The following is an 11,636-nucleotide window of genomic DNA, read 5'->3' as shown; positions in this document are numbered from 1 at the left end:
CTTGATGAGTATTGTTAAGCATTTGTAATTTTATAAAACCTTCACAGTGTTTATTGTAATTAACATGATTTATTTTAGCTCATTATTGCATGTGGGTCATAGGTTGACCTATATTTTTTGCACTTTTAAAAAAATCTATAACTTTTCTTTAATATTAAAAGAATAAAAAAAAGATCTGGTCACACTTTATATTAGGGTCCAATTCTCACTATTAACTATCTATTAACTACAACTTTTGCCTCAAACTCCTAATTACTAGTTAGTAAGGTAGTTGTTAAGTTTAGGTTTTGAGTAGGATTAAGGGATGTAGAATAGGGAATAAGGCATTAATATGTACTAATAAACAGCCAATATCCTAGCAATATGCATGCTAATAGGCAACTAGTTAACAGTGGGTATTGGACCCCAAACTAAAGTTTTACCAATGATCTATATATAAACAAACATATGTGACCCTGGATCACAAAACCAGTCACAAGTAGCACAGGTATATTTGTGGCAATAGCCAAAAATACATTGTATGGGTCAAAATTATTGATTTTTCTTTTATGCCAAAAATCATTAGGATATTAAGTAAAGATCATGTTCCATTAATATATTTTGTACATTTCTTACCATTTCGCACCACATTTATTTTTGTGAGTGAATGCAGCACAATCGCGAACATAAATGGACAACTTTAAAGGCGATTTTTTTAAAGGCGATAGTTGTATCTCGGCCAAATATTGTCCTATCCTAATAAACCATACATCAATGAAAAGTTTATTTATTCAGCTTTCAGATGATGTATAAATCCCAATTTCAAAGAATTGACCCATGTGACCCCATGGTTTTGTGGTCCAGGGTCACATATACACTTTACCAGCTATAAAGTACTAGTACCGGTTTGGACCCCCTTTTTCCCCTCAGAACTGCCTTAATTCTTCGTGGCATAGATTCAACAAAGTGCTGAAAACATTCTTCAGAGATTTTGGTCCATATTGACACGATAACATCACGCAGTTGCTGCAGACATAAGCTGCACATCCATGATGCAAATCTCCCGTTCCACCACATGCCAAAGGTGCTCTATTGGATTGAGACCTGGTGACTGTGGAGACCATTAGAGTACAGTGAACTCATTGTCATGTTCAAGAAACCAGTTTGTGCTTTGTGGCATGCATGTTATCCTGCCGAAAGTATCCATCAGAAGATGGGTAAACTGTGGTCATAAAGGATGGACATGGTCAGCAACAGTACTCAGATAGGTTGTGGTGTTTAAGCGATGCTCAACTAAGTAACAAAGTGTGCCAAGAAAATACCCCCACACAATTACACCATCGGCAGCCTGAACCGTTGATGCAAGGCAGGATGGATCCATGCTTTGTAGTTTACACCAAATTCTGACCAAAATCTGAATGTCACAGTAGAAATTGAGACTCATCAGACCAGGCAAAGTTTTTCCAACTTCTATTGACCAATTTTTGTGAGCCCATAAAAATTGTAGCCTCAGTTTCCTGTTCTTGGCTGACAGGAGTGGCTTAGAAATATTCGTTTGCACACCTCGGTTGTAACGAGTGGTTATTTGAGTTACTGTTGCCTTTCTATCTGTTCAAACCAGTCTGGCCATTCTCCTCTGACCTCAGGCATCAACAAGGCATTTTCGCCCACAGAACTGCAGCTTTACTGGATATTTTCTGTTTTTCGTCCCATTCTATTGGCGCTTTTCCACTGCATGGTACGGTACGGCTCGGTTCGGTACGGCACGCTTTGGCGCTTTTCCACTGCATGGTACGGTACGGCTCGGTTCGGTATGGCTCACTTATGGCGCATTTCCACTGCATGGTACGGTACGGTACGGCTCGCTTCGGCTCGCTTTAAATGGTACCACCTCTGTTGAGGTTCCAAGCGTACCGTACCGATACTAAAATGTGACGTGAAAACACTGAAGATCACTGATTGGTCAGACAGAATCGTCACTACCAGTGTCATTGTATTTGCGACACGAGACCATGCACGAGACAAACCTGCTAGATTTAAATAGCCAGTAGACAACAGCCAACGCTGTAGTTTCTTGCAGTTAAAAAGTTTCTTGCAAACTGTTTCTTGCAGTCAGGGGCGGCGCCGGATAATTTTTAACGCATGTGCTGTGTGTGTATATATATATATATATATATATATTATCAATAAATGAGCAAAACTTGGCCACAAAATATTTAATATTCAATTATTTTAATGATCACAATTAAAGTTTTAATTTTATTAAATTGAACAAGCGCAAAATTCAGCAATCAAATATTCAAAAAGACTTAATAATAATGTTATTTCTCTCTATAGGCGCGTTTACTACGAATATGGCGATCGTCAACTTCATCTTTGCCAGACACTGACAGAAAACACTATTTTATAAATAAAAATCAATGCACGCATCCCCGGATTTACAAATGCACATCTTGCTTGTTGCACGCACATTATGTCGAAATAACGAGATATTATGTTGAAATAACATTATTATTAAGTCTTTTTGAATATTTGATTGAATGCTGAATTTTGCGCTTGTTCAATTTAATAAAATTACGCCTATATATAGCCTATATATATGCTATTAATAAATGAGCAAAACTTGGCCACAAAATATTTAATATTCAATTATTTTAATGATCACAATTAAAGTTTTAATTTTATTAAAACGCGTGCACTGATTTTTATTTATAAAATAGTGTTTTCTGTCAGTGTCTGTGCATGGCAAAGATGAAGTTGACGATCGCCATATTCGTAGTAAACGCGCCTATAGAGAGAAATGCACATAATGGATTACATAAGAGAGTAGCCTATTTCTTTTTGTTTTGAATTATTTCGTTTAAAGACATTTCAAGCTTTGTGTATTTGAGGATGAGATGCGCTCCAGTTAACGTACAATGCAAGTGACCGCTCGGGCGCCTCAATGATTAAATTGTCTATTTTGCTCTTATTTATTCAATCCAGGTAATTGTTTGATGAAAAAAATATTAAAATTAAGATACAATTTATACAAAACGAAATTCACTTTAAAGAAAGGCTTTCTACAAAACAAAACTTAATGAAGTGGTCAAAATTATGTCCGACTCGCTCCATGTCTCTCTACTCGTGCTGTTCACTTTTCATAATCAACATAGGCAGATGGAAAAAAATAACATAACATTAACTAAATGCGCTTTTTTAATGGCAGTAGGATAGTTTAAAACAGTACATTAGGCCTAGACTCTCTATTTGTAAAGATTGCTGCACATTCATTTAATTCTGAATTTTGCACACACAAGTTGAAAGGCATTTGTTCAAATCAAGTTCACGGATAATTGTGCGTGCATTTATTAATCATTATGATACTAAAATCATAACAAAGTAGGCTATGCTATGTACAAAAAATCAGATGAGCCCAGAATATGAACGCAACGTTTAATTACACGTTAAGAATTTTCCTTCCATATAGTAAACCATTATAAGAACGTTTAATTTAATTTAAAAACATCCACATGCCGAGAATCAAGAGCACCATCCCCTGTGTTGTGCGTTTGAAATGTGGCGCGTTTACGATGATGTCATGGCAGTAGAGGCGGCAACTATAACGATCAGTCCCACCCAGTTTGAAGCGGTACTAACTGCAATGGAAAAGCAACCGAGCTAAAGCGAACCGAACCGTGCCGTACCGAGTCGAGTCGTACCACGCAGTGGAAAAGCGAAGCGAGCCGAACCGTTCCGCGCCGAGTCGAACCGTACCGAGCCGAACCGTACCGAGCCGAACCGTGCCGTACCATGCAGTGGAAAAGCGCCATATTTAAACCCTCTTTAAAAAAAAATTCCGCTCAGGCTTGACGCTTTTGCCGTTGGTAAGAAGGTGTCTTGTGATTTAAAAGCCATACTGTACATAACCACTTAAAGGCCCCCTGTGATGAAAATCATGCTTATTAGAATATATATATACAGTGAGGAAAATAAGTATTTGAACACCCTGCTATTTTGCAAGTTCTCCCACTTGGAAATCATGGAGGGGTCTGAAATTGTCATCGTAGGTGCATGTCCACTGTGAGAGACATAATCTAAAAAAAAATAATCCAGAAATCACAATATATGATTTTTTAACTATTTATTTGTATGATACAGCTGCAATTAAGTATTTGAACACCTGTCTATCAGCTAGAATTCTGACCCTCAAAGACCTGTTAGTCTGCCTTTAAAATGTCCACCTCTACTCCATTTATTATCCTAAATTAGATGCACCTGTTTGAGGTCGTTAGCTGCATAAAGACACCTGTCCACCCCATATAATCAGTAAGAATCCAACTACTAACATGGCAAAGACCAAAGAGCTGTCCAAAGACACTAGAGACAAAATTGTACACCTCCACAAGGCTGGAAAGGGCTACGGGGAAATTGCCAAGCAGCTTGGTTAAAAAAGGTCCACTGTTGGAGCAATCATTAGAAAATGGAAGAAGCTAAACATGACTGTCAATCTCCCTCGGACTGGGGCTCCATGCAAGATCTCACCTCGTGGGGTCTCAATGATCCTAAGAAAGGTGAGAAACCAGCCCAGAACTACACGGGAGGAGCTGGTCAATGACCTGAAAAGAGCTGGGACCACCGTTTCCAAGGTTACTGTTGGTAATACACTAAGACGTCATGGTTTGAAATCATGCATGGCACGGAAGGTTCCCCTGCTTAAACCAGCACATGTCAAGGCCCGTCTTAAGTTTGCCAATGACCATTTGGATGATCCAGAGGAGTCATGGGAGAAAGTCATGTGGTCAGATGAGACCAAAATAGAACTTTTTGGTCATAATTCCACTAAACGTGTTTGGAGGAAGAAGAATGATGAGTATCATCCCAAGAACACCATCCCTACTGTGAAGCATGGGGGTGGTAGCATCATGCTTTTGGGGGTGTTTTTCTGCACATGGGACAGGGCGACTGCACTGTATTAAGGAGAGGATGACCGGGGCCATGTATTGCGAGATTTTGGGGAACAACCTCCTTCCCTCAGTTAGAGCATTGAAGATGGGTCGAGGCTGGGTCTTCCAACATGACAATGACCCGAAGCACACAGCCAGGATAACCAAGGAGTGGCTCTGTAAGAAGCATATCAAGGTTCTGGCGTGGCTTAGCCAGTCTCCAGACCTAAACCCAATAGAGAATCTTTGAAGGGAGCTCAAACTCCGTGTTTCTCAGCGACAGCCCAGAAACCTGACTGATCTAGAGAAGATCTGTGTGGAGGAGTGGGCCAAAATCCCTCCTGCAGTGTGTGCAAACCTGGTGAAAAACTACAGGAAACGTTTGACCTCTGTAATTGCAAACAAAGGCTACTGTACCAAATATTAACATTGATTTTCTCAGGTGTTCAAATACTTATTTGCAGCTGTATCATACAAATAAATAGTTAAAAAATCATACATTGTGATTTCTGGATTTTTTTTTTTTTTGATTATGTCTCTCACAGTGGACATGCACCTACGATGACAATTTCAGACCCCTCCATGATTTCTAAAATAGCAGGGTGTTCAAATACTTATTTTCCTCACTGTATATATATATATAATATTATTATTATTCTAATTATTTATTTTTTAGAGAGAGAGAGAGTGCCGCAATGTTCAATAATTTAATGTACAACATAATTCACAAATTTGATAAGTCTTATTCGAAGAAGATCAGAAGGCAGAGTCCTGACTAGACAAGAGGAGCTGGGGATGGAGGAGGGTAATTATCTCCTGAGCAACGCGATAAAGCTGCTGCTAATACTGAATGGGTCTTATATATGGGGATGCTGTGATAGTCGTCGTATTGCACAATCGATGTACAATCGAGGTTGTCAATGGAAACATTTCTTGGAAAATAAAATGGGAATGAAAATGTTTTTTTAGTAAAGCAGATCTACAATGAATGGTTGGATCATGTCACTTGTCAATATAAGATTAGTTGTCTTTACAAAATGAAAGGCATTTTGTGAACATGGTTTGTCAGCTTGTCACCTTGTAGTAAAGAACCACCTACCCCAGGGGCATCTGTGTCCTCAAAGTTAGGAGTGATCCTGCACTTTTTATTTTTGCTCACAACACCAGTCTGACAACATAACCCATTTAGTCACAACTTGCTTTTATTGTTTTACTGTTTATAATGTGATTATTGCAACTTGGTCATCTCACAAATGTCAGTTGAACAATGTGAGCCTATGAATCAGAGTTAAATTAAATACTTCACACATGCGTCAGCTTAAGTGAGTCACTGCCTTTGTATTCAGAATAATTACATATGGTTGAATAGCGTTTATTTCTCTCTTTTTCAAATAGAAAGTATGCTGGCAAATCAGCTGTAAATCATGCGTTTATCAGGCCCCCCATGGCACAGTGTAATATTTAAATTCATTGTATTTAATCATTCCAGTTAGTTATTAAATTGTGTAGTTTAACAGATGTATTATAAGATCATTAAGGACAAGTGTTTAAACTCATTTGTTTTTCCATTAGCTATTGAAGATAACAAAAAAGTGCGAAAAAAACCAACATGTGAAATCAATGCATCATGGAAGTGAGGTTAAGTTTTGTAACAGTGACTCTTGCTCTTCCCTATGGAATGGGTGTACGTGAGTCAAGACATGGTGGATGTAAATCATTATCTAAAGTGGTTTCCATATGTACATTTTTAATAAAGACAAATGTGTCTTGAATCTGATCTGTGAGACCTAAATATATTTAATTTCTGTTAGCAATTAAATGGTTTTATTTTATGAAAGAGAGGTTGTTTTTAAGAGGAAATACGTTTATATAAATAATTTATATAGAAATACAGTACATTTGTTAACTTAAAAAAATATCTTTGAACAAAGGAAGTCTGTATTCGTCTGCCAATAAGTTATAAAGCTCTTTTAATAGCAGATGCGATGTACGCAATTGTCCTCGAGTAACAGTATTTTGATGTAAGCCATGGTAATGAGGCACATAATCCTGTGCTTGATTATTTTCTCTTATCTCTTTAAAACAGTTATTGTACAGGATTAGGGATAAGTGTTTGCTTTTCTTTCTTTTTTTTAAGTCCCCCTGTCGTCAATAATTGTATCCCTTAAAAAATGTTTTCCTTCGTGCCTTAAAATAGCTTGAATGTAACTCTACACCCTTGCCTCATTTAGTATACGCGGTACTATGAATATGCAAATTAGCCCTGCCTCCACTCACTCACACCAGCGCAGAGATTTACTCGTTGACGATCACAATTTGACAATGTAGCTTGTGACTTCAGAAATACCAGTGATTTCAAGTAGAAAATACATTTGTACATGGTTTGTCTTAAAGCACATTAAAAACACCATATAGACATATAAATCAACATTAAGAGCTTGATTTTCATCACAGGGGGACTTTAAGTGGTTATGTACAGTATCCCTTAAAATAACAAGACACCTTCTTACCAACAGCAGAAGTGTCAAGCCTGAGCAAAAACAATATTTGTAATAATTTTTTATTATTAAATGTATTTATTTGTAAATTAGTTTGTTTATTTACTATTGTTATATGCCAGTAAAATCAAAATGGGAGTTTTGTAACACTAAACTGGCTGATGCAGTTAAGCTTTCTATCACAAACACCACTAACTTAAAGCAACACCAAAGAACTTTTCCTCTTCGGTCCCTCTACAGGTTGGAAGCGGAATTTGTCCATTACCGCTTTCGTAAATAATTTAGCCTACTGTCGCACGGACGCTATTTGTTTATCCAGCACCAGCTTTGGAATGAACGATGTCCACAGACAAGGTAGAGTATGTTGCATGATTTTATGAAAGTATGATGTATTGCGACATCAGAAACGAAGAAAAACAAAATAATGACTATTGTGACGCTTGCCGTAAAGTAAGTCAAATTTGTAATTTCAAACGCTACCCAATCTGGCAAACTTGCATAGTGTGGTTATAGCAGATATAGGGCTGCAAAGCGAATGCAGAAGTGCCTTTCACCCTGTTACGACTTGATGAACCACTGAAACGATTTTGGAAACATTATTTTAAGGTAAAAAATAATCTTTAGTGTTGCTTAAAAAAAAAAAAAAAACAAGTGTTAAAAAGTGTTTTTTATCTGGAGACCTTCGAAAGGAATAGTTCATCACTGAATGAATATTCAGTCATTTACTCTGCCTCATGTCTTTATAAATTCAAGTGCTATTGTTTTTACTTTAGCTTATGAAACACAAATGATATTTTTGAAGTTTTCTAAAGTCAAACAATTTTATTTTGTAATGTAACATTTATGATTCAAGTCATACCATTCTTGTACGTACAATATTTCGCTGCTGCAAAGTTCGCTGCCGCTGCTGCAAAGTTTGCCATTTTGAATTCAAAATACATCACTGTATATACACTACTGTTCAAAAGTTTGGCATCAGTAAAAATGTTTTTTAAAGAATACTTTTATTCAGCCAGTATGAATAAATTTGAAAAGTGACAGTAAAAATATTAATAACGTTACTATTTCAAATAAATGCAGTGCTTTGAAACTTTTTTCCATCAAAGAATACTAAAACAAATCTATCACGGTTAAGCTGCAAAAGTATTTAGGTGCACAACTGTTTTCAACATTATCTATGTTTCCATCCACCTATTTTTATGTGAATTTTGGGATATCGCATAAAAACGCTGCATGGAAATGCCAACATGTGCATAAATTCTAAAAATGCTAATTAAAAACGTATGTGCTCAATTGAGGAAGATCATTTTTTTTATCCGATAAGAAGACATGCGCATAACTACGATGGAAACTGAATTTACAGAATAAATCCCTCAATGCGCAACAAAAAAACTCACGTGACTGCCTCAACAGTAGATGTGATAACTGGACTAACCAGTGAATCGATCTCATCGCACAGCATCTCAAATGTTAGTTTGATCATTCTGAAATACCTGAGCCAAACACCAAAACACCACCATCCGAACAGAAGATAACATGATGACACTCTAGATGTTAATAATGTATGATTTTGCTTCGAATTGTCAACCATTCCTTTAAGACACCAAAAAAAAACAAAAAAAGTGGCTTAATCTTAAAAGCCATTGTCTCGCTATAGTTACCACCACTTGCCAAGGAGTCACAATGGCGATTTCCTGCATTTGATCTGGAAGTGGCTATTTTAAGATGCAGTGGTCACTGGTCCTCTCATGTAAACAGTGATACAGAGACCTGAGCTAGAACAATTGTGGGAATTCCCATATGCAGACAGTCTTGGTTCATAGTGCTCTCCTGCTGGGTTTGACTTCTCAGCTGTACAACAGCTGGATACGAACAAATCGGCAACAGGAAGCCGCTCATTGGCTACTGAAGCCGAGGTGCTGAAGTGTTGAAGTTGACCCTGACCTCAGACAGCTCCCACATCAGCTCCCACATACGATCAGATGGAGTCACGATTAACCACAGGTCAGTACCTCTGTATCTTTTTTCACTTGAAGTCAACTCCCTGATTTCTCTGTGCTTCCAAGGAAATCCTGCCATGCGATAGATCTAGACAGTGTAATCTTGAAGATGTATCAGTCTGGTTCAACTACCTCAAAAAGGTTATGAAAAACAGACTAGACTAAGCCACCAAGTTTTATGACATTTTAAGATAAGCTCATTGTGAACTAACAAAATAAGGGTGAAAGCTGAAATGTGTAACGGATATACAAAAACACTGACTGTAGTCAAACAGGTTTCCCTGAGCACTTCCCTTGTCTGCCATTGGCCGGACAAACAAATAGCCCTGCCCAAAACTCACACCATTGGTTGAGCCAACATGCTGTGCAGATCTGAGTGCTCAAAAAAACTTTTTGGTTACACCTCAGACAATATTTTACATGCTTTTGAAGGGAGTCAGCATAGAAATGGTTTTCTTTTAGTTTTCTGCATTTTTAGCCATAAGAGACAGTATTTTAACACTGGAAAAATTACACTTCAGCTTAAAAGATAGTCACTGAACTGCCTAACTTTTGGGACTAACAGTGTGTGCGCTTTCCCCTAATTTTCTATGCAAGCCTCTCTTTTGTTTAAGCAGAAAGTCAAAATCCCATATGACCCTTAAGACTTAAGTGATTTCACAGACTGGTACTTGCTATATATAGCATGTTAACTGATTTTTACTTTTTTTTATTATTAATAATTCCCTTGAGTGTAATGATTTTTTTTATGAATTTGAGATACAAACAGCACAGAAATGCAACACATAATTTGATGAATACTCAAGGGTTATGTCATGAGTCTTTCTCTTTTCTTAGAAGGCTGAAAAATCTCCCGAGCGCTGTCACTGCCTTCCACCATGTCTTCTCGAACAAAAAAAACATTACGTCTGCGTCAGACTAATGCTGACTGGACAGGGTTTACCGCGAGTTTTCAAAATCACGATAATCAAACTGTTTTAATGATAATTTTATTTTAAACAATACTAACCATCAGGACATTTTATCGTGGTTTATCCCTAATATATAAATACACAGTGTTTCTCATTGATTCATTTGTGGCGGCCAGCCACAATTTCAACATTGACCGCCACAAACGCTTCCCATTCATTAACTAGACTGTGGTGGCCCAAAATATATTTAAACTTCTAATAATAACATAAAAGGTCTTTTTAATGTGGTGTTTTGCGGCAATGCTGTCAAACAAACTAAAACCGAAAGCACGATAAGGCTTTGTGTCCTTATCAAAAGACTGTCAGTTTGCTCTATGCACTTCGCTCACGCGATCACGGTTGATAACCGCTCACATGATCAGCTGGGTTTGATTCTCAAATACCGGTTCACAGTGAATTAATGCAGTGAACTCCATCTGTGTATGTGTGGAGTATCTGTAACTTATGAGGGTTTCTCTGGCTTTCCTGATATGAAAGCGATGATATAGCTCTTAAAAGCTTTTGATGATCATCGACTGAGCGCTTGAATCTGCTGTTGAGAGAGACCTTTTTGGGCCATAGTGGTTGCTGCCCCTATACGAAATGAGGGGCTGCAAAAATTGTCAGGTGAAATGCCAGATTGGAACCAAAAACAAGTGACAGAGTGGTTGGAGTCATCCACAAAAAGTGGGTCGGATTTGGATTTGGCTTGTGAGTTTCTGAAGTAAAGATAAGATAAGAGACCCTGGAAAAGCTGAACAGGTGACAGGAGACTGAAGATATAAATGAAATTACCTGTTTTGATTTTATCTGTTTTGCTTTGTTTAATGAAATAAGAAATTGTTTCGCCATCTAAAACTGATAGATCCGAAATTGTAGGACTTTTAGGCTGACATTGGAGGTGATGGTGAGTTCAGAGCACCTGAGAAAGCAAAGATGAACATTGCGTCGAGTGTGCTGGTGTAGAGAGATAGCCTAAGCGAAGGGTGGAGATACACTTAGACAGAATGTCCAGAGTTATGGGTTTTCTGGTGTCCGGGTGGGTAGGTTGAGTTCTTTGAATACCTTTGATAAGGAGGGAGGTCTACGTGTTGATTATCTCGGGAGAAGCTGTACCATAAATTAATTTATGAAAGAATAGGATCCCACCTAAGTACCCTCTATTGGAACCAGTTTGGAGGTTTTTGATGCTGTTTAGATAAGAAACGAATGAGGTGATGGAAAACAGGGAAAAATCGGGAAACAGGAAAATCGCAATAAAATAATAAAACTTTCTAAAGACCC

This window comes from Abramis brama, assembly GCF_963993115.1.
Source record: "Abramis brama genome assembly, chromosome: 20".
In the NCBI taxonomy this organism is placed as follows: domain Eukaryota; kingdom Metazoa; phylum Chordata; class Actinopteri; order Cypriniformes; family Leuciscidae; genus Abramis; species Abramis brama.
The sequence above is the reverse complement of the archived record's forward strand: the minus strand, read 5'-3'. Positions refer to the sequence as shown.